The sequence below is a fragment of the Rhinatrema bivittatum genome, chromosome 6 (genome assembly GCF_901001135.1).
Source record: "Rhinatrema bivittatum chromosome 6, aRhiBiv1.1, whole genome shotgun sequence".
Taxonomy (NCBI): Eukaryota; Metazoa; Chordata; class Amphibia; order Gymnophiona; family Rhinatrematidae; genus Rhinatrema; species Rhinatrema bivittatum.
The window spans coordinates 288,753,558-288,777,232 of NC_042620.1; the positions used below are offsets into that span (position 1 = coordinate 288,753,558).

The 23,675-nt window shown below is 43.8% G+C and overlaps 1 protein-coding gene across 1 annotated transcript in view; it reads right to left on the reverse strand.

Annotated features, from left to right (window-relative positions):
* LOC115094361 (gamma-aminobutyric acid receptor subunit gamma-4-like) overlaps nt 1-23,675 on the reverse strand; it is a 643,570-nt gene that overhangs the window by 309,343 nt on the left and 310,552 nt on the right. The window lies entirely within an intron of this gene.

Genomic DNA, 23,675 nt, shown 5'->3' on the forward strand with positions numbered 1-23,675 from the left:
TCTATTAGTTTAATTTGTTTGGTTCACAGTGCTTTCTTATCAGCCTTTTGCAATAGAAGAAGGCCATGCGGGAGGATCCATAGCAACCAGTCCTTTCCTGTGAGGTCATAAGTGACCTCACAGCCCTGTCATAGAATGGGTTGGACAGGTTGACAAGAAGACCAGAATGCCAACATATCAGAGCGAAGCATTTTTCTAATTCAGCCAATCGCTGCTCTGTGGACCTAGTGACGCTGATCCTGGTGTTTTTTCTGCCGTTAGCAAGTGTACCACAGTGCACTTTCTTCTTAGGTTCCATCTGAGAAGGTTGTTTGCTGGAATGAGCTCTCTCAGAGTGTCTCAAATCTGACCTTTTCAATTACTGAAAAAGCTTTTTGTCATTTTTTGCTGCTGTGCCAGGCAGCCAGGCTTTTTTTTACTGCAGTGCTGCACTGTCTCTCTGTCTCACCCACTGAGAGAAAAGGAGTGACAAGCTGCCAGCAGTGGCATTTTCCTGCTGATCTTACCCCCCCCCCCCCCCTTTGCAATAGGTTATAGCCAAGGTTTGGGTGGTGTGGGTGGGAGATAGTGGGAGAGTTGCAGTGGTGCCACAGTACAGATTTCTTTTTTTCTCTGGCTGTCTGGGCATTGTACAACTACAAGCAGCATCACAGTGAGAGCACAGAGAGGAGTACTGTAGGAATTTGGCTTGCAGACTTACAGCAGGAGTAGACAAGCTGAGGCTTCCAGTGTTTTGAGTTTCAGTTATTGTGTACATAGAGCAGTCTCAGTTGTAGTGTACAGCAAGTCTCTGCACTGTGTGTCTGTGTGTGTGTGGGTAGTTTTTCACACTTACACATATATTTGTACAGTGGTGTTCAGTACATTACAACCAATAAATAAATAATCATTTCAATCCAAATCCCCAGTAGGCAGTTTCATTAAAATCCATGATGTCAGGGAAAGGTTCAGGTCGAGGGAAAAATGTTATTGGCACTGGCAGAGGAGGTACTTCAAGAAGGAGTCCCCCATTAAAGTTAAAAAGGGACCTGTTCCAATCCAAAATCTCTGGAGGGGCAGGCAGTTCCATCCGGAAAAAACTGAAATTTAAAGATGATGCACCGCCACCACCTGTTTCTGACCCTGTTGTTTTGGAGATGAGGGAAGGGGAGGCTGAGCCATCTAAGGCAGTTGGGGCAGTGGAGAAAGCAAAAGAGCGAGACCCAAAAGCAGCAGTGTGACAGCATACTTTAGTTAGCACTGATGATGTAGCACAGTCACTGTTTGCTTCTGATTCTGATGAAGAAGCTTCTTGTATGGGATTCCCTTCATCAGAAATGGAAGAAATAATAGCTGAAGAAGGTTTAGGAGGATTAGTTAGTTCTGTCTTAGCCTCCACTTCAGTGCTGGAGGAGAGAGAGGAAACTGATGATGATGGTGAGGAAGAGCAGTCAGCACAAGTAGAGAGTGTGACTGATGACCCTGGCATTGCTTCTCAGGGTTCACCCACTACTTCTCTAGTGCCAGCATCTACCCTAAAGGCTATAGAGAAGGGATCATGAAAGAAATCTGTGATCTGGAGCCACTTTAAAGTGAGGGAGGACCCGTGTTTTGCTCAGTGTAATTACTGTGCCAGGGATATTAGCAGAGGCAAGCAAGTGGGCCATATAACCAATTCCAGAATGTTGCATCATATGCAGAAGCAACACCCAACAGGTCCTGCTTCAGGGGAAATGCAGTCTCGACTCCTCTCTCAATTTAATCAGCGATAAACCTTCAATCTTCAAATGGCTAATTTTCCTGTGTTTCTTTCTCCAATGGTAGTAAGTGTATTTGAAATCAGACCACGGGAGAAAGAAACACAGGAAAATTAGCCATTTGAAGATTGAAAGTTTATCGTTGATTAAACTGTCAGAGGAGTCGAGACTGCATTTCTCCTGAAGCAGGGCCTGTTGGTTCAAAACACGATCGTGTCAGGACTTGTGTTGCATTCAACTCGAGACATTTTGAGATGAGTATTCTCTTAATATGATTTGTTTGGGACTTTCACTTAATTTTTGCCAATGAAAAATGAAAGGTGTACTTGTATTATTTTTGACATAAGAAGTTGAAGTTGCATTTTGCAGTTTGTCAGCATTTTAATGAAAATTCAAAACATAAAAAAAACTATTCACAAAAAGTGATATTGAAAATAAAGTAAAGTGACCCTTCACCAAATTTTCTGAGTTTGATTGATGCACAAACTCTGTAGTGTGGGTCCTACATTTAATGATATATTCATAGCTTTTTGATGTTGAATATGGCTATTTAAAATGATATAAAGGATAGACCAGTTAAACCAATTGAATATTGTTTGTGTTGCCCCTAGCAACACACCACAGGGACCTGACTACCTCCACTGTGCCAGCCTGTCTTGCCTCTGTCAACACCACAGGGACCTGACTACCTCCACTATGCCAGCCTGTCTTGCCCCTGTCAACACCAGATGGACCTGACTATTTCCACTGTGCCAACCTGTCTTGCCCCTATCAACTTTCTGCCACTCTGCTTTGCTGCCATACACCAGACAACTCTACTCCTTGTGGCATTCTTGCCACTATCGTGGTTGCTCAGTGTGTTGATGCTAGTCTTTCTGCTGCTTTGTCCCTTTTATCGGCACTTTGGAGTTTTTTCTGACACCCTTTCTGCTTGCTATATTCCCTCTTCATTGTGCTGTAGGATGTTGATGCCACTTGTCTTGCCACTTTGCCTCTCGTGCTGCCTTCGAGGGTTCATGCAACTGTTATTGGTGCCCTCTTTTGAAGCTGTGGGGTGTTTTTGACACTCGCTGCTGCTTTGCACCTCTGTTAAAGCACTCTTGCCACTCCTGGTACCCCTTTGCCCCTTTTCAGTGCCTTAGGCTATTCATGCCACTTTGGTGCCACTTTGCCACAGTCTTAGTACCTTGGAGCTCTTTTCCCCTTCTGATGATTGCTCCCCAGACGTTTCATCCAAATTGATAAGAAAACCCCAATTCTCAGCCAAAAATAGGCTGCAATACTTCCCCCATTGACTTTAATGGCAAATGAAAAACGAATCAAACTAATAAACAAATATATATATTTTTGTTTTGAAACTAATGAAATGAATTGGGGTCCAACGAAATGAATAAACGAACTGAAATGAATTATTTTTCTTCTGCATATCCCTACCACCTATGGCTCTCTCACACCCACTCCTCATTACCAACTCTGCCCCACACCTACCTTGATTCCATTTTTTGGTTCTTTCATCTCCAATACCCCACTCCCAACACTCCACCCCCACTTGAACCTCTGGCTCTCTTTCACACACATCTCCCCCCTCTCGCACACACTTTCTAGCACCTTCCACTCCATTTCACCAAGTTCTTTTGAATGCTTTCTACCCCCATTCCCAGGTCTCATGCCACCTCCACTTCCCATAATATTTCATAAGCACTGCACAGAAAAAAAAAGTTTGGAATCCTTTAGGGTGGCCTATATTTTAGCACAATTTATACTCAAAACATGATTAGATCTTAATTTAAACCCTGATCAGAGAGAAAGATAACCTACTGAATAAATAACTGAGACTAAAAGGAAATATGATTATTTATTCAACAAAAAGATTCAGCAATAAAGTGTCCTTGTGTGGAAAAAGTATGTGAACCATTCATTCATTCAGTAACTGGTGGCATTTCCTTGAGCAGCAATAACTTCAAATAAATGTTTCAAATAATTGTTGATCAGTTTCTCATATTGTCCTTGAAGAATTTTGGCCATTCTTCCATAAAAAAAAACAAAAAACAGTTTCATTTCTGACATGATCAGCTGACTTCAGGTCTTGACATAATATTTCAATAGAGTTTAGGTTGTGATTTTGACTTGACAAGCCATAACATGAAATCTCTTGTTTTTCCAACCATTCTATAGTAGATTTACTTTAACTCATGGACAGGTGGCTTGATATTCTCCTCTAAAATGTTCTGATATAAAGCAGAATTCATGGTTCCATCAATGATGATAATTGTTTCAGGTTCTGATGCAACAAAGCAGCCCCACGTCCTGGCATTTCCATTACAATACTTGACCATAAGATGAGGCTCTTATTTTGGAAAACAAGTCATTTCTTAAGGTGACCAAAAAATTCAAATTTTGACTCATCTATCCAAAGAACATTATTCTAGAAGTCTTGGGTGTCATCCAGATGCTCCTTGGTGAACCTGAGACAGGCAGCAATATTGTTTTTAAAAAAGAATGGTTTCATCCAAGCTATCCTCCTTTGAACACTATTCTTACTCATTTTTTCATGATGGTCGTGTTGCGGTCCCGGGTCGGCCCCGGGAGCGCCGCCTACCTCGTCGGGCTTCCGGGCCCGCTCTGCCCTCCCCGGGCCTCCGGGGACTCTTGCCGCCGCACTCCCGACGCTTGCGCACCTCGCCCGGGCCTGCATCCTCTTCTGCCACCACGCTCCCGCTCCGGCGGAGCAGCCGACGTCTCGCCGCGGCTGGCTCCGCCCCCTAGGTGCATGCGCACGTCCCGGCTTCTAATTTAAAGGGCCAAGCGCGGGGGAACTTGGTTCCACCCTCGGGTGACGTCAGAAGCTGCAGGGCTACTTAAGCCCTGCAGTCCCTGCTCTCAGGGCCTTGCAACGAGGTTCCCAGGTGTTCCTGTCTCCAGTTGCTGCGTTCCTGTGTCGTCTTGGTCTCCGCTTGGCTTTTGACTTCGGACTGGCTTGTAGTAATCCTCTGGCTCCTGACCCTGGACTGGCTTACGGTGACTCTCTGGCTTTTGACCTCGGACTGGCTTACGGTGATCCCTTGGTTCCTGGCTCTGGACTGGCAAGCGACGATTCTCTGGCACACGACTCTGGATTGGCAAGCGACGATTCTTTGGCACACGACTCTGGACTGGTGAGCAACGACCCTCTGGCACTCGACCTTGGACTCCGTCTGACTCGGCCCTCGCGGGCCCTCCTAAGTCCCAGCGGCCGGGTTCCTACGGGCTCCTCCTGGGGGGACTCCGGCTTCCAGGGTGAATCTCCTAAGTCCCAGCGGCTGGACTCCTACGAGCTCCTCTCGGGGGAGGATCGGCTTCCAGGGAGAAGATCTTCACACCACTGCGCCAGTTCCACCGTCCCCTTCTTCCTCGCCAAAGCCCTTGGTCGCATAGGGCTCTTCGTAGTACCTTCCGCCAGCCATCCTCGGGCCTGCATCTGCCGCCTCCCGGTCAGAACCACCGCTGAGAACCCTGACTGCAGCTCTTCCATCGGTTCCAATCGGCCCAAGGGTCCACGAAGTCAACAAGTCGATACATAAAAACTCACATAAGCTGCAGTGAGAAAAGTCTACACATCTTTAGATGTTAGTTGAGTTTCTTTGTGGCTTCATCACTGATTTTTTGGTTTGGTCATGAGGTGATCTTGGCAGGACAACTGCACCTGAGTGTAGTAAACTTTTTCCATTTGTAGACTGCCAGTGGATGAATGACACCCCAAATGTTTAGAGATGGTATTGCAATACTGTCCAGTGGGAAGAGCTTCAAATATTTTTTTTTAATTGAAGACCTCTGGAATTTCTTTTTGATTGTGATATGATGAAGACCAAACTCAAAACGTTTCGGAGCTTTATATAGGATTGGATGCCTAAACTCAAACATGCAGATTTACTCTGCAGGGTAGTTTACTTGTTACCTAATTATTTAAATACATGATTCTTTATTTACCAATTAATTGTTAAGGAAGCTAGGGGTTTCACCTACTATTTCACACATGCTAATTATGAATAAATCTTATTGTTCCTATTTTGTACATTATTGTACTTCAAGAAACACACAACTGTTTACACCCTTTGTATTGCATAAGACTGGTTTCAATTAAATAAGGGTAGTGTGGTAAGAACTTGTAATTCTCATTATTATATTTGGGGTTCACAAACATTTTTCGGCACTATGCAACTTACCCTCCCATATGAATCTCATGCAACTTCCAATCCTAGCCCTCTCACACTCCCTTGATTCTCACCACCCTAGCCCTGGTCTCCTCACATCTGCTACAGACCGCATGGCAGCATAGACCCCAGGAATGAGTAAGATGACAAATAAATTGCAGATTTCAGGGATATGGGGAAGGAGATAATATTCACTCCTCCTCACCTCTTCCCAGCATTCATCCCTCTCTTCAACTGTCCCAAAATGCATCCCCTTTCATATTGCTGACCCCAGAAGAATACACCCCCATCTAGCACCACACTCTCCCCCAGGCATTCATCACCTCTTGCACTCCTCCATCCCCAAAAATGTACAACCTTACTTCCTCCAACATTCAGCATTTCTCACCCCCCCACCCCAACCCTTCTGCCTCCTGCATTCACTCTTTTCGGCATTCACTCACTTTCCAGGTGACTCCTTCCTCCCCCTGCTTTTATTTGGGAGCACATTGATCTGCTGAGTCTGGGACCGTGTCCTCTCTAGTAGGGGTGTGCATTCGTTTTGAACTTAAATGTAAAACGCAACTTATTATTTTTTTTTAACTTAAAACAGTGATGAGGCGAAAACGATCGGATTTCCAACTTATTCAACATAGCTATGTTGAATAAGTTGGAAATCGCGATTGTTGATCCTAAATAAAAATTTAAACCCCTCACCCTCCTTAATCCCCCCCCCCCAAGACTTACCAAAACTCCCTGGTGGTCCAGCGGGGAGTCAGGAAGCCATCCCTATATTCCTTTGCGAGGAGCACGTGACGTCGGCGTCACGTCGGAGTGACGCGGCGTTACGTGATTCCCCGCGCGATCGCTCTGGGATCCTCGTTGCACCCAAAAGGAACTTTTGGCCAGCTTGGGGGGGCCTCCTGACCCCCCCAAGCTGGCCAAAAGTTCCTTTTGGGTGCAACGAGGGTCCCCCGGAGCGATCGCATGGGGAATCACGTGACGCCGCGTCACTCCGACGTGACGCCGACGTCACGTGCTCCTCGCAAAGGAATATAGGGATGGCTTCCTGACTCCCCGCTGGACCACCAGGGAGTTTTGGTAAGTCTTGGGGGGGGGGGGATTAAGGAGGGTGAGGGGTTTAAATTTTTATTTGCACGTATGGACATAGACTCAACTTATGGAATTCTCCATATGTCCATATTGACCGCAAATGGGACCCCCTTTCGACTTATGGACTTATGAACATAAACTTTTGCTCTGCACATCCCTACTCTCTAGGTCCTCCTCTCTGGACAGTTCAGCAGAAAAGAGCCCTCTGCTCCAGACAGTAGGTGGAATGAGGGTAGACCAGAAGAAAGGCAGAGATCTGACTGGCTTCCCCCGCTCATTCATTCACTGCATCTGGAAAAACATCAGACTGTGCGTAATAATTTTATTTCTTCTGGGAGAAGCAAGCAGACATTACAAATCCCAGGTTCTTGAAAGACTATTACTTTCCCCTATCAAAAAATAACCCAGAGAGCATGGGGTGCAATTTGGTCCCCACCCTCACTAAAACGCTCCAGATTCCTACTAGCCAGCAGAGCAGGGGTTACATAAGAATTAGAAAAAAAAAAAAGTATTTTAAGACAGAAAATATACTAAAAAAAAAAAAGAAAAGAAGATGGGAGAGGATTGAGGTGGGGATTGTTGGTAAAATTCAGATATACGTAGTGCATACTCAAGTATGCAATATTTCAATAAATATTTGGTTACCTGGAATCACTGCATTTTTGCTGTTCAAATGTTTGTCTTAAATTTTATTTTTTGGACCATTGTTACCTATTGTTGCAACACACCTGCTGGACTGATTTGATTGAATACTCAAGTATGTAAGATGGGATATGGATGTGCATTCCTTTAAAATGAAATTGCAAAACACTATGAATAAGGCTAATTTGTTTTATTCAGGGGAGCCATGAAATGAATTGTACCCCCCCACCGAATGAAATTAACTTTATTCATTTGTTTCATTTTGAACAAATGCGTCGGGCATAGGTCTAAGCCTGAAGCTGGGACCTTGCCTATGGCATAGGCCGAGGCCCAAAGCAGGGGCCACTGCATATGCCCTAGGTGAGGCCCCGGCTCCAGGTCTAGGCTGAGGTGATGGTTTGCACTCAGGCATAAGTCGAGGCCCAAAGGAAATACTGAGGCCTAGGCCTGAGCACAACGCTGAGGTCTTGCTCTAGGCCCAAGCACAATACCATGGCCTTGACTGAGACCCCAAAAATTAAAAAAAAATCAAAATCAAAATCTTACCTGATCTGTAGGTTATCCGTCGAAGGCTGGGTCCCAATGCCAGGGCCTTGGCCTGGATTCAGGCCCAATGCTGCAACCTGACTCTGAGGCCAGGACCTGACACCGGAGCCTTGACCTGGACCCAGGCCTGATACCAGAGCCTCAGCCAGAAGGCCGTGTCCTGATGCCTGGGCCTCCATCCAGGGTCAGGCCTAGGCCTGGAAGCTTCACATGTCCTCTTTTTCTTCTTCCCAAAACACAATAATGGCATCTGCTGGAGTCACACTGGAGTTAATTAACTCTGGTGCAGCCACTCCAACAGACACCGCCATTTTGATATACATCAAAATGGCACCATTCTCTGAGATACCATCATTGTGCTTTGGGAAGAAGAAAGAAGAGGACATGTGGAGCTTCCAGGGCCCGTGTCAAGCCTGGGTCCAGGCCTGGGGTCCAGGCTGAAGCCCCGGCATTGGGACCTGGCCTTCAGGTCACATCATGGCATCGGGTCTGCATTTGGCAGAGGTTCTGGAATCAGGAAAGCCTCCAGGCCATGCCATAGCACCAGGCCATGCCATCAGGCCTGGATCTGGGCTCCAGCTGAGGCCCAGGAGTCGGGCCTAGGACTAGATTGAAGCCTCGGCCTTGCATATATACCGAGGCGATCTGCTACAGAATCGGCTTATGCAATACCAAGGCTTCAGCCTAGTCTGAGCTAGTGTATCCCCACTGGTGCCAGCATATTTCCGGTAGGGTAGGAGGGAGGGCTTGTTTATATTTTTTGGCCATTTTGTTGTTTTGTTTTTTTTTAATTGCTTGATTCATTTTTTTTCACACTAATGAAATGAATCAAGCAATCCATGAACCAAAATTCATGGGGAAAAAAAACCTCCTGAAAATGAACTGAAAAATGAAAACACATTTGTTTCCCCTGAACATCCCTAAAATGAGACCAATCCCTATTCAAGTTGACAAGGAATGATTAAATATATTTTGAATGTATTCCAACTGGAATAATACTGCTGCCTGGCAATGCTGGCATTCTTTGTGTATGCTGTATCAGAAGAAACACAATTATGACATTCAGTCAGTCAGTGAATGATACATTTAACCATTTCTCATCTAGACCTGTGCAGAAGTAGTGTATAAACAAATGTCTTAGCATCCATCATCATACAGTGTGCATGTCTAGATGAGTACAGCGAGGCATAAAGAAAGAGTGATAGAAGCATGGAGAGGCGCTGAACTGTTCTCTCCATCTCAAAGACAAAAATCTTTTTAGTTTTCTTATGATACATAACTTTTGGGACTGAGTACCAGTGCTACATAAAAAAAGACAAAAAGGAATACAAATGAGAATTCAAATGCTTCAATTTAAAAATTATACACATATTTCAGCAAAACCAGCAAAAATAGATTGCAATTTAACTAATATTGCTATATCTGATATCTTATCTATTCTATAACCATATCTCTAGCTATAGACTTAGATACATATTAGTTTGTATTGCTCCAGTCATTACAATAATAAATAAATTCTCATCTTGTCATTGTCACCAACCTTGTTGGCAATTTGTGTTACTGATCTTCCTCATCCAAATAATTTAGTAGCATTTTTATTTTTTATTTTCTCTTGGGAATCATTTAATCAATATAAGTAGGGGATTCTACTGACATTAATAGTTCAGCTATAAACGGAAAAGTAGTTTTAGGTTGCCCAGCAAGGCAAAGGCAATAGTAAGAATGCAAGGGAAAGCTTTCTTTTCCTAAAAAACAAGCAGTTTTTTTCCAACTTCTACACAATCAAAGAACGATGCTGTGTGTGTGTGTGTATAATATCAAGAAAAGAAGACAACTATAGCATTTAGTGTAGTGCATTAGTGAGCAGGTGTCAGTAATGTATCTACAGAAATGCCCAAAAATAATATATATTGCAGCAGACACCCTAAGGCATGAAAGGTTGATTGAGGGAGTAGTATATTACCGGAAGGCTTAAACATGATGTTGGTTCCTTTGCCTTGACACCAGCTACAGTATTTCAATGCAAAGAGGCAGTAAAGTGGAGTTGGCAGTCTTTAAATGGGTGTCTCACAGGAACACAAGAGAAAGAAGCAGAGGAAGCTGCAAAACAGAGTGTTAGTGGACTGCAGTGGAAAAAGGCAAGTTCACTTTTCACCCTGTTTTCCTTTATTTATCTATTTAAAATTTATAAAATGCCTATCAACATTTCTAGGTGGTTTCCAATAGTACATCCATAATCACATGAAAACAATACCAGACAAACAATAAAACCAATAAAACAAATAAGCACTAGATATTTAAAACATAAAACTAAACAATAAGGGGTCAATTTTAAAAGGAGCATGCATGCCATGAACGAGTGTTTCCTGGCACATGCACATGGATTCGCTGATTTTATAAAATGCATGTGCTGGCATGCACAAAGTTATAAAATCTGATGGCTGCACACACATGCGTGACAGATTTTAAAATCTGTGAACAGGTACGGGCGGCCCTCGATTCATGCGTGCAGGGGAGGATTTTATAACCTATTCCCAGTGTTGTGATTGGCCGGTCCCAAGTTCCCTCCCATTCTGCTCCAATTAAGGAGTGTGCTGGGAGGGATCTTTCCTCTCCCTAATCCTACTCTTCTGACCTCTTCCCCTCTCCACCCTGACCGCCTAAAGCTATCCTGGCTATCCTTTTTTTTGTTTGTTAACTTACTTCATGCCCTGAGTTGAAGTAAGCTGGCGTGCGAGTCATCAGGACAGCACAAAATGACGCTGTCCTGGTCCACCCCACTGCCCCACCTCTCTCTGCCTAGACCACATAACCCAGCCCACCCCTTTTGCAGGGTCCGGCACTCCTGTGCATAACGGGGTTTACACAAGTGGCCAGGTTCTTCTGAAAATCCACACCGCAAGGCCCGGCCTCCATTTTTATGCATGTGGCATTTTTAAAATCAGACCATAAAACAAAATCCTGCATCCCATAAAAATGTGCATTATCTTCTCAGTCAACAGTATAAGATCACAGATAAAAAGCCTGCTGAAAAAAGAAAACTTTTACCATCTTTCTCAATTTTGATAATACGATTTCTACTTTCAAAATTGATAGCAAAGTATTCCACGATGCTAGTCCCTGTATGTAAAAGAGGCGCTATCTTGACTTATCTAAATGGACTACTTTAAATGATGGTATATTTAATTACATTTGGAAGGCAGAACTCAGTGCCTTAGCAGGTTAATACAGTTTCAAAACTATGTTAAAAATGTTTGGTGCCAAACCATTTATTCTTTTAAAAACCAGCATAACTACTTTGAACTTAATTCTTCAAATAATCGGCAGCCAATGATATTTCATCAAAATAAGAGGTATATGTCGGTGAATTGGAATCCCAGCAATATTTCTCGCAGCTGCATTTTGAACATATTGTGGCACATGCATGGTATTTTGTGGTTAACCAAGACATAGCGAGTTACAATAGTCAACTGATGATATGGCTAGAGAGTGGATAACTTAATGAAACGGAGTGACAGGCAATAATGTTAAATTTATAATAATGTTGCTTTTATACTCCTTTGATTCTCTGTCTCCTTCCCCCCTTTATTTCCAATGAATATATGAGAAATTAGTTGGATTTATAAAGATAGTGTTATATACATGAATGAATGTATGTAATATGTTGCTTGGAGATATATTTTCTGGTTTCATTTGCAAAGAAGCTCTTTGTAATTATTTTGTATAACTGATAAATAAAAAATGAAAATGGTGCAGTATCATACATTATGGCGTCACACTTTTACAAAAATCCCACCCCCAACTGCGCTCCAATCCCTCCCCTTTTAAAAATTAGCATTGCACCATGAGCTATGATACTTTTTGCATGCATTAAGGCATTTTTCGCATGCGAAAATGCCATAACACAAGTTGGAAAATGACCCCCTTAATTTGTGGACAAAAAGAAAACTTAGAGTCCAGTTTAATGCCTAGGGCCTGGATTCATCATTCTTTGCAGAATGATGAATCCTGCAAAAACGGGGGGTGGGGGTGGGGGCAGGCCTGCGAAAGCCTGCAGCCTTCACACCATGACGATGCACCACCTGCCAGCTTTCGCACCGAATAGCACCACCATGAAAGATGGTGGTATTCGGCGTGCTACTGCCAATGCTAATGTTAGTAACATTATCGCCAGCGGCGAAGCCACTGCCGACTCCACCCCCTCCCCACCCTGACTCCTCCCCTCCCCCTAATTTGCATTATATCAAATGCAAAAAAGCCCTTTCGCATGCAATATGGCCTTATCGCGTGCATTAGGGCCCTAACGCACACGATAAAGCTTTAGAAAATAACCCCCTAATTTACATACTTCTTGAGAAATGCCAATTTTTGTACTATCAATTAAATCTTTTGGTATACGTTCTGAAAGAAACCTTGATAAATATAGAATCTCTGTTTTAGACATATTAATGCCTAATCTATTCTGAGTCATCCACAATTTTAGCTTCAAAGGACATTGCAAAACCTTACTCAAGGCATCTAGATATGATTCTCTAATGAGTACATAAAATTGGATTCGCCTGCATATATTCCATATTCATCATCCAGTTCAGCGAATTCATCGCATGTTGGACCAAAAAATGTTAAAAAAGGAAGCCAAAAGTGGTGAACCCTGAGGCACTTCTCTTTTAGGCTTAAACACTCCTGACTTTATACCTGATGCCAGCACCCTGTAACTTCTATCTTCTAAAAAAGAAGAAAACCAATTAAGGACCTCATTGCTAATCCTATGTCTTGCAACCATATCAACATTATAGAATTGTCAACCATATTGAATGCTGCTGAAAGATCCAACAGCACAAGTAAGAATTCTGAACCATTATCAAACCCTCTTCTAAACATATCGCACAATGACAGAAGCAAAGTCTTGGTGTGGTGACCTGGTCTAAAACTGTATTGCTCTAAATCTAATATATGTTGATCATCCATAAAAACCTGTAATTGTTTTAAAACTATGTTTTCTAAAATTTTGGAAATAAAAGGTCAATTTGAGATAGGTCAATAATTTTTTTAATTGTCAGGGTCTAAATTAGACTTTTTTAGTATTGGTTTTTTTTTCATCTTTCCTCCCTGCTAAAACTTCTGTTCCCTCCCTTTTCAGTTATGCCTGTAACTCAGATCCTGTAATCAGACATGGACTATGCTGCTGCCCAATGTGCTGGTGATTTGTCTGACAATATGATCAAAGGGCCATAGCTTTCTCACTGCTCTGCCTGGAGTTTGTCCTGACCTAGGTTTGGTCAGAAATAGTGTTTGTGTACATGTGTATGGTCATGTTTGCTCACTGGTTATGAGAGCTGGAAGGTGAAGATGGGGTTAAAATGCACAAAATCTAAGGTTAAAGAAGAATCTAGAGGGACTCTGTGCCAGTAATGAGACATGATCATTGAGTTAATGTGAAGAAACATTGTAAGCTTATATCATCAATGTGGGTCCTCCATATTTAGCCAGAGAAGGACTCCATAATTTAAATCAAATTTATAAGATAAAAATCAATGCCATTTATAAAATAATTGTGAAAATAATAATAATAATAAAGTATGCACTGGTGTTATCAATGTTTAAAACGGAAGTAGATAATCAGAAGGCTAAGTCGCATTCCAGTTCACTGCAGAGTAAGATAAGGAGATTGTTACTAAGGCAGGAGGAAATAATGGAGGATTCCAAAAAGGCTACTGATATTTTTGTTGTGTCTAAGCCTGTGGTGCAACAAAAGAGCGATGATGACAATGCAATCCCTCAGCTTTATCCTCAGGTCATGGATTTGGCCCCTTCAGAGGATGGGGGTACATATGGAGGTACCCTGAGACCACTGCCATATTAATTGTAAATAAGAAGAGCCTGAGGTGAAGCCACTGGATGTGAAGCTCCTGACTCCTATCTCCAGAATGGTTACTAGGAGTAAGAGAAACAAATTCCCATAGATTTCCTCTGACATGCAAGGATTAATCCTCAGCCCCCAGCTCAAGTGTTCCTATGTTCTTTGTCTTTTCAATAAGGTCCATAGCTATTCCAGAACTTTGTGGACTGCTGACTTGGCTTAAGGCAGGGACTCCCATGAAAGTAGCCATTATACGCAAGGAACTGCAACTCTTAACCTCTTGATTCTGCAAAATTTAATAAGGAACCCTTATCCAGGAATGGTTGTGTGCAGCCATCAGGAGGCACCGCAGGGATTTTCCTGCCATGGGCCCTTTAAGGCTGGGAATAGTGAGTGTGTGTGTGTGCACCTATGGAGGAGCTGGACGGTAGAATCATGGCAGCAGTGGAGGCTGCAGCCGATGGCATTCGAGCAGCACTGAGTCTGGGTAACGTCAATGACCAGCTGGGGTGAGTACCAAGGCTTGTGGGGTCTCCCCACGAGCCATGAATCCTAAGAAGGTGCTAGAAATGGAGCAGTTGATAGTGATGTTGGCAAGGTTTTCTCCTTTGGCAAAGGAGCACCTTTGAAGTTCTCAAAAGGCTTCCAAGATGGTGTCACTATCACAGCTTTGTTGGACAATGGACAGTTATTTCCCATTAGATATAGTGTACTCTAGCTAATCGCAAGCTCCTGTCATACAGTTTATAAAATACTAATATAAATCTCCACAAGTCTACTTATGTATGCAAATTGCGTACTGCAGACAGTTTTGAAAGTCGGGCCCCTTAAATGTGTAATGATAATAGAAAAACATGTATAATGTATTTTCACAGCTACTATGTCTGTGCTAGCTTACCTGCTTGAAGTCACACTAGGTGAACTTCCCCAAGGGAAGTCAATAATCTTTAACTTGGAAAGATGATTAAACAGGATTTTCAAACAATAAAATCAATGGATATATGATACTTTATTCATAATTTTATAAAATAATTTAAGATTTAAGATTGTATATATTTGTGTCTAAATGCACAATGAATCTCATGTAAAAAATGAAAAAAAAAAATCCACTCAAGCTGCACAATGTGTGAAAATAACACTAATTAATGTAATGATCCCTTTTCTTGGCTCTGGGATTTTGGACTATTTTTTTTGTTGTGTGTGTGTGTGTTTTTTTGGGCATCTTATTTTCTTGTGATGTTGCCTTATAAAATTGTGGGATATACAACCTTCACTTCTTTATATCACCATCGCCAGTCCTCGGGGCTCCTCTCCCCACTCTATAGCTGCTGCCATTGAAGATAATGTCACAGCAGTGCAAGTGGAGCCGGGTCGGGCCTGGCCTACAGTACGGAACCTTCCAAGTAGGATAGAGATGCACTCGGGGGGGGGGGGGGGAGGGGCTGCAGCGTGTTCTGTGGAGATACCCCGTTCCACAGGACTGCACTGGGGCTCTTTGGTTTTTCTAATGCTGGGGTAAGGAGGGGCGACACTTCTGGCAAAATAGTTTGCATATGTTTCTTTAGTCAAATGTCTCATACATTATGTATGAAGTTAACAATATTTTGAGAATGTCATGTCATTTTTTATATTGATATATAGGTTTCACAGCAGTCAATATATATACAAGACAGTACACCATTTCATATCATGGAACAAAAAAAAAAAACCCTAGGGGAGTCGGATCCCCACCTCGACTTGCTTCTAATACATTTTGAATGGTGCAGCTCTTGCACAGCTCTCAGATGAACCTTATGTTATGGCAACACTGACCATGACAATCTTCATTTTTAGACTTCTCTAGCAATATTTTTAAACTTTTTAAATATACATTGTTAATTTTGTAAATGTGTCTGCATGCAATGCAGGAATTTGTGTACAATCATGCATAATACAAATTGTTTTTGCAGCTTTTGAGTTTTGGGGCTACTTTTGGGCTAGATTTGGTGATTGACTGGGCTCCAAAGCTTTTCGGCAACTGGCAGCCCTGATTAGTATGCCAGAGAAGGCTGAATGTGCTAGAATCTGAATTATGAATTACACGTACCTACTTTGCAAACCAACAAAACATGGGATATGTGAGTTCATTCCACTATGGGACCAATATCCCAGATCAGACATTCTACATGCTGCTATGGGAAGTGTGAGATAAATCTCAGATATAGCCTAACCACAATAAGTTTTCCAGCAGTGAGAAATGTATTTGCTATGGAACTCTTTAAGAAGTACATGTCTGTATGTCTACAAATCTCTCCTGAGAATTTCCAGCACATGTTGAAAGCTTATTTTTTTTTGCCAATAAAGATCTCACAACAAACTGAAGACAAAGAGGTCTCTGTTCTCAATTTATCATACAAGTTCAAGTGTGAAGTACTAACTAAAAGGACTTTGTTAATTATCTTTCTCTGGACTCTGAACAAGATTGGATTTTATGTAAACATAGAGTTCCATGATCTTGTCTTTATCCTCCTACTTTGCAATCCTTTCCTAAGTTAGTATCACGGGCTGACCAAGATGTACACAGACTTGAAATAATACTTCATACCTTAAGTGGCAAACTCAAGATCAAGCACAGCAGTCAGAATTCATAACAGGGCTTTAAACAAAGTAGCATGTAGAAAGCACAACTAAGACCTGGCTTTATTTTGCAGGAGAAACATAGGATGCAGGATAACTTTCTTACAAGGCATATACAACATCTCAAACAGGATTCAAAACACCACTTACAAACCTGGCCCAGGGATATATGGTTTCATTATGCCAGCAGAGAATCCCTGCTGGCTTAAGGTTTAAAGAATGTGTTATCAATATCAGTGGTGGATCTATGGGGGCTTCACTGGGTGTGCCCATGACATTAATACCAGAAGGGTAGAATAATATTGCTCTCCCCGATAGGGCTGGATTTCAGATTTTGGGCATTCAAAGGCAGAGTGGCATAGTGGTCCCCCTTTGAAGCTGTGCCAGCATACGGCTCTATCTCAAGCAGGAGCAGGCACCTCTTTAGCTTGTATATTTGATGCTTTCAAAATTTGGTGTCCTAGTCTGTTGCCTATGCTTGAATCCAGAACAGCTCCCCCAAACTCCACAGCTAGCATGGATCTCCCTGGTACAGTTCCAACTTGCTGCCCCACAGCCATTGGCTCAAGACCTGTTGGTCCTGACAATATTCCTCCCTTCCTCAGGGTGACTTCCAGGTATTCACATGGACCCTCTTGGGACTAGATATCCTTTTAAGAACAATACCAGAATTATCTTATGAAATCTAGATTTCCTGCATAAAAAAAAAGGTGTTAGTTAAAGATAGTTTAAATCTCCAGTTTACTCCAGAGGCCAGCATTATTAATGATCTCAGTGGTGGCCCTGCTGATCTTATGCAATTGCCGATAAGGTACAGACCCCCATTGTAACAAAATCAACTCGGATCTTGTGACTACCAACTTCAGGTCCCCCACACTGGTCCAAAGAGTCCCAGAGAAAATTCATACTTGGGGCCTTCTTAGTCTATGTTTTAATTTCCCCTTGCACCTGATTCCTTTGGGTTTGACTCACAGCCATATCTTCTCCTCCAGAAGAGTTAGCCTGCTCATCATAGTGTGCCACATATATGGCTGCCCCATGTAGGTGACTTTTCTTCTTTCTTGTGTACCCCCAACAAAGTCCCCTGTGATTTTCTATTGACACCACTTCCTCGCCTTGGCAATCGGGTCGTACATTCCGGTGTGTCTAATTTGCCTTCCAGTATCTCCAGTTCCAGTGTCCTTGTTCCAGCATCTTCTGTTCCAGCGTCTCCTGTTCCACCATATCCTGTGCCTCCTGTTCCAGCGTCTCCTGTTCCTTTGTCTATCCATCCCTGGTAGTACCCTTCGGTCTTATCTCACGGTACTGAACACTGCTTGCTCCTGACTATTCTTGATTGCTGCCTGGACCTGACCTCTGCCTGTTCTCTGACTACTCCTGATCGCTGCCCGAACCGATCTCTACCTGACCACTGACTTCTCCTGATTGCTGCCTGGAATGTGACCTCTGCCTGACCTACTCCCGGATTGACTACAAGTACTGAAATTTGCTTCAGCTGATCATTCTGAACTGTTACTCTGGCCTTAATTCTCGCTATCCATTCGGACTCTCTGTTCTGGCCTCCTGTGACCTCTGGACTTCCCTGTTTGGACACCTGCCACGTACCCTTGTTCATGGTGGGCACTCCTCTGACCTTTCTCTCTAGGAGACCCTGCGAGGCCCACCTAAGACCAGGTGGCCTGGGTATCCAAGGGCTCAACCTGAGGGAACCCCGAGTTGCTATTGGCGAAGCTCCAGCTAGCCTCTGTCTCCTCCTGTGCTCCGCCTCCTGGTGACAGGCGCTCTCCAAGTCTGACCGGAGGGCCATACCAATCCTGCACTAGGCCAAGGGTCCACCTCCAGTGCAACAGATTGCCAAGGCCATGGACTAGGTGGAGTCTCCCTCCTTGCAAGCCATCCCTGGCCTAGCCGCTCATGTCCGAGAACAACAGCAAACACTAGAAGCGTTGGCTTCATCTGTGGAGAGACTATGGTTTCAGCTACAGGACTCTGTCATGGCCAATTCGGGGGGTTGGGCTCAAACCCCGCCTCAACAGGCATCTCTGGCCCTTCCAGCTCCACCCCGTTTCAACAGAGATCTGCGCCTCTGCTGAGGCTTCATCAATCAGTGCTTTATGCAATTTGCACTGCAGCCTGCACTGTTTCCAAGTGAGACCACCAAAATTACCTTCATCCTCTTATGCCTTGAAGGGAAGGCCCTGGCATGGGCTTCCTCATTCTGGGCGCGTTCAGGTGATATTCTCAATCACCTCTCCCACTTCATGACCATTTTTAAGTGGACCTTCGAAGACCCCGGCCAACAGGCAGTTGCGGGTCATCAGCTTCTTTACCTCCGTCAAGCCTTGCATTCGCTCACCGAATTCACAGTGGAATTTAGGACACTAGCCACAGAACTGGGGTGGCAAGAGGACTGACACAGGGCAGTCTATCTGGACGGCTTGTCTCCTGCCCTTAAGGATGAGCTGGCTGCTTGTGAGATTCCCACATCTCTGGATGACCTGATTTCCCTGGTATGCAAGATTGACCATCGCCTACGTCAACGGTACCAGGAGGTAAAAGTCTCCCGGCCACCAGCCTCACACCCAGTCCGTGCTACAAATCCCCAGTTGAAGGCCTTACCGGCACCTCCTCCATCATCAAAGGAGCCGATGCAGATCAATCGCGGGCGCTTGTCTCCTAAGGAGCGTCTTCGTTGCAAGAAGGAAGGCCTTTGCCTATACGGTGGTGATTCCGGACACCTCCGACAATCCTGCCCTGTATGTCCGGAAAACTGCAGTGCCTGAGCCCAGCGGGGGTCCCGAGCTTGGGCGCTACTGTTACTGGCCATCAATTGCTGCTTCCGGTGTCCCTTTCTATGGAGTTACGCTCCTTTGCCGCAACCGCACTCGTGGATACTGGCGCAAGTGGTAACTTCATTCTGGATGATATTGTCACCCTGCTCCAGATTTCTCTTCAGCCTCTGGAAGTGCCCCTTTGCATCACATCCATCCAGGGAGAGCACCTTCCTGGATGCATCACTCATCTCACCGTGGCCTTCCGCCTCTCCGTGGGAACCCTCCATGAAGAGGAGATCTCCCTGTATGTTTTAAAGCGTTCTACGCATCTGATAATCCTAGGACTTCCTTGGCTCCAGGTCCACAGACCCCACTTCGACTGGCAATCCCTGCGGCTAATTCAGTGGGGACCCCAGTGCCAGAACCGCTGTCTGCGACAGATGTCTCCAGCGGTCACCGTTATTGAACTCTACAACACTTACTGGGTTACCAGTTCCATATTCTGACTTTCAAGATGTGTTCTCCAAACAGAATGCAGATATCCTGCCTCCGCTCTGGAAATTCAATTGCCCCATTGAGCTCCTACCAGGTACCATGCCTTCCAAGGGCAGAACCTACCCTCTCTCACTGAAAGAAACTCAAGCACTGAGTACATTAAGGAGAATCTGAATAAAGGTTTCATATACACCCTCCAATTCCCCGGCAGGAGCCAGATTCTTCTTCGTGAAGAAGAAAGATAGCAGTTTATGTCCTTGCATTGACTACTGTGGGCTAAACGCCGTGATTCGCAAGGATTGCTGCTCTCTGCCACTCATTAGTGAACTCTTTGATCACCTACAAGGAGCCCAGATCTTTACAAAGTTAGATTTCTGAGGGGCATACAATCTGGTGCGAATGCAGCCAGAAGATATCAGGAAGACCGCTTTCAATACTAGGGACAGTCACTACGAGTACGTAGTATTGAGTTTCAGACTTTCTAATATCCCTGTGGTCTTTCAGCGCTTGATGAATGAGATCTTCCGGGACCTACTCTATTCGTTTGTCATGGTATATCTAGATGATATACTGATCTTTTTCAAAGACCTGAAGTCCCACCGCTCACATGTTCAGACAGTCCTCCAACATCTCAATCATCTCTACACAAAATTAGAGAAGTGTATCTTCAAACAGACTCATCTCCCATTTCTGGGCTACATTATCTCCAATCGTGGTTTCACCATGGATCCTGAGAAACTCCAAGGAATTCAAGATTGGCCCCAGCCAGTAGGCCTCCGTGCCTTACAGAGATTCCTTGGATTTGCAAACTATTACAGGAACTTCATCGCTAACTACTCCACGCTAGCTGCTCCACTCACAGCCATGACTAGGAAAGGTAGTAACCTTCAAGTTTGGAGTCCCAAGGCTCAATCTGCTTTCTATGCCTTGAAAGAGGCCTTCGGCACCAAACCTTGTCTACGTCACCCAGATCCTAACCCTCCCTTCGTCATTGAAGTCGACATCTCCACCATTGGGGCAGGAGTAGTCCTGAGCCAATATTCCTCCAAGGGGGCCTTAGTACCCTGCTCCTTCTACTCTCACAAGTTTTCGCCCACAGAGCAAAACTACACGATTGGTGACCATAAACTCTTAGCTGTGAAATTGGCTCTTCAAGAGTGGCACCCCTGGTTAGAAGGAGCCCAACATAAATTTACGATGTTTACAGACCACAAGAATCTCGAACACTTAAAGGAAGCTCAACTATTGAACCCCGGACAGGCCTGTTAGGTGCTGTTCATTGAACGTTTTAACTTTGAACTTCGCTACCGCCCTGCAGCAAAGAACACCCGAGAGGATGCTCTCTCTCACTCTCTTGAACCAGAAGATATAAACGAAACTCCCAGGCACATCATTGACCCAGCCTGTATAACCCTCACAGTTACCCACACGGTGCCAGCTGGGAAGACGGTGGTCCCATGCCATCTCCGAGAGTGCGTCCTCTGCTGGGCCCATGACTCGAAGCTGGCTGGCCATCCTGGCTGGGCTTGGACCCTTGAGATGTTAAGAAGAACATAAGAACATAAGAAATTGCCATGCTGGGTCAGACCAAGGGTCCATCAAGCCCAGCATCCTGTTTCCAACAGAGGCCAAACCAGGCCACAAGAACCTGGCAATTACCCAAACACTAAGAAGAACCCATGCTACTGATGCAATTAATAGCAGTGGCTACTCCCTAAGTAAACTTGATTAACAGCCTTTAATGGACTTCTCCAAGAAATTCATTAGTAATATCCAAACACCGAATAGGCAGTGCACTTCAGTAAATTCTATCATGTCAGGAAAAGAGAAACGGAGGGATCTTGGCAGGGTTGGAAGCTTTAGCAGGGGCAACAATAAAATGACAGTCTAACATTCAAAATAAAGAGGGACTTTTTTTTAGGTCCAGAATGGCAGGAGATGAAGGCAGCTAAATGAAGAATAAATTGCAATCTGATGAGCATATGCCACCACTGCATCATCTTCTTCTCCCCCTTGTTTTGAAGCAGAGGGAAAAGATGACATAGTCATCGAAGTGGTATTAGCAGGGTAAGGGTAGCAAAAGTACAATGCTCAAAACCAGCAGCATACTCTTCCTTGGGTCCTACTTCTGAGGCAGTGAAGTCAATATTTGCACTAAATAATTCAGAGACATAATCTTGTCTGGGATTCTCTGAATCAGAAGATATTAAAAAGCTAGTAGCCAAAGAGAATTTGGGAAGATTAGTCAGTGATGTCTAACCCTCCAGTTCAGTAATAGAGAAGAGAGAGATGATACTGAAGATGTTGAGATCAACACCCAGCAAGAGCATGCAACACAGTGGAAGAGCATGTGTGATACCACTGGAAATTTTTCACAGGGTCCACCTTCCACTTTAACTCCAAGACTAGCATCAGCCTACAAGAATGTAGAGAAGGTACTTCAGAAGAAATCCATGATCTGGAGGTATTTTAAAGTGAGGGAGGACAAGTGGTTTGCTCAGTGCATTCAATAAAAGAAGGATATCAGTTGAGGGAATCAAGTGGGATATCTAACATATGCTGGTATGCATCATCACCTACAAAAGCAGCACCCTCTAGCATTGACATCAGGGGAGGGTGGTAGTTCTAGCCTGGGGGCTACTTCTGCCATGGAAAGGGGTTGAAAAGAGGAACAACTTTCCCCAATCTGATCCCATGGCTCCTTCAAGCAGTCAGGTGCCAGGCCAGTGGTCCCCAGCCATGCATCTGAAGCAGCAATCCACTGTAGCGGAAATGGAGTGGTGTTTCATAGTACTGAACCAGGGAAAGAGGCACACAGCATTTAAAATAGTAATGAGGAACATCAGGGAAATGATTGCTCTTGATGATCATCCCCTGTTATTTGCATCTCAGCCTAGTTCTCCAAGGTATCAAGACATAGCTTTTCAGGCAAGCCTATCCGAATGCTAACCAACCCTAGACAGCGCCAAGTCTACCAGTTGTGAATCTCACCTTTTCAGTGCCCCCCTGACCCTTTCAGAATTTGCCGGTATTATTTACATGTGTACAGCTAATTCAGTTATATTTTGTACTTCCTCCTATGTTATGATTTTTTTAATAAGTTTTTTTGTATTTAACTTTATGGTTACTCTCCACTTTTTCCTCCTTTCCTCGTTCCTTTTTCTCTCTCTTATTCTTTCTCACCCCCGTCCTGTTCTACGTCCCCTTTCCTGCCTGCTCCCCTCTCCCTGCTCCTTGTTCATTGTAATTTCCCTTCCTGAGTTAATTGTAAACTGGCATGATGTGTGCTATGAATGTCAGTATATTAAAAGTAAATAAATAAATAAATAACTCTGTTTGTTGGTTATACTTGTGCATTTTGTCCCTATAAAATAAATTTACGGCTCTCTACTTTATTGATTTATTTTGTATTGATGTAAACCAATATGATACTGGTATAGAAAAGTGAATAAATACTACTAATATTATTATTATTTATTAAAATATTTATCATCTGCCCAGATCCCAACCAAATTATCTCACCTTTATTATTTCATGATTGTAATGGGGTGTGCTGGCTCCAAAAACCCTTAGTCAGAAGGATGAACTGCAGGATAAAGGTGAGCTGGTAGATGTAGTTTATACTGATTTTCAGAAGGTGTTTGACAAAGTCCCCCATGAGAGACTCCTTAAAAAAAATTGAAAAGTTATGGGGTAACAGACAATGTCCTTTTGCAGATTGCAA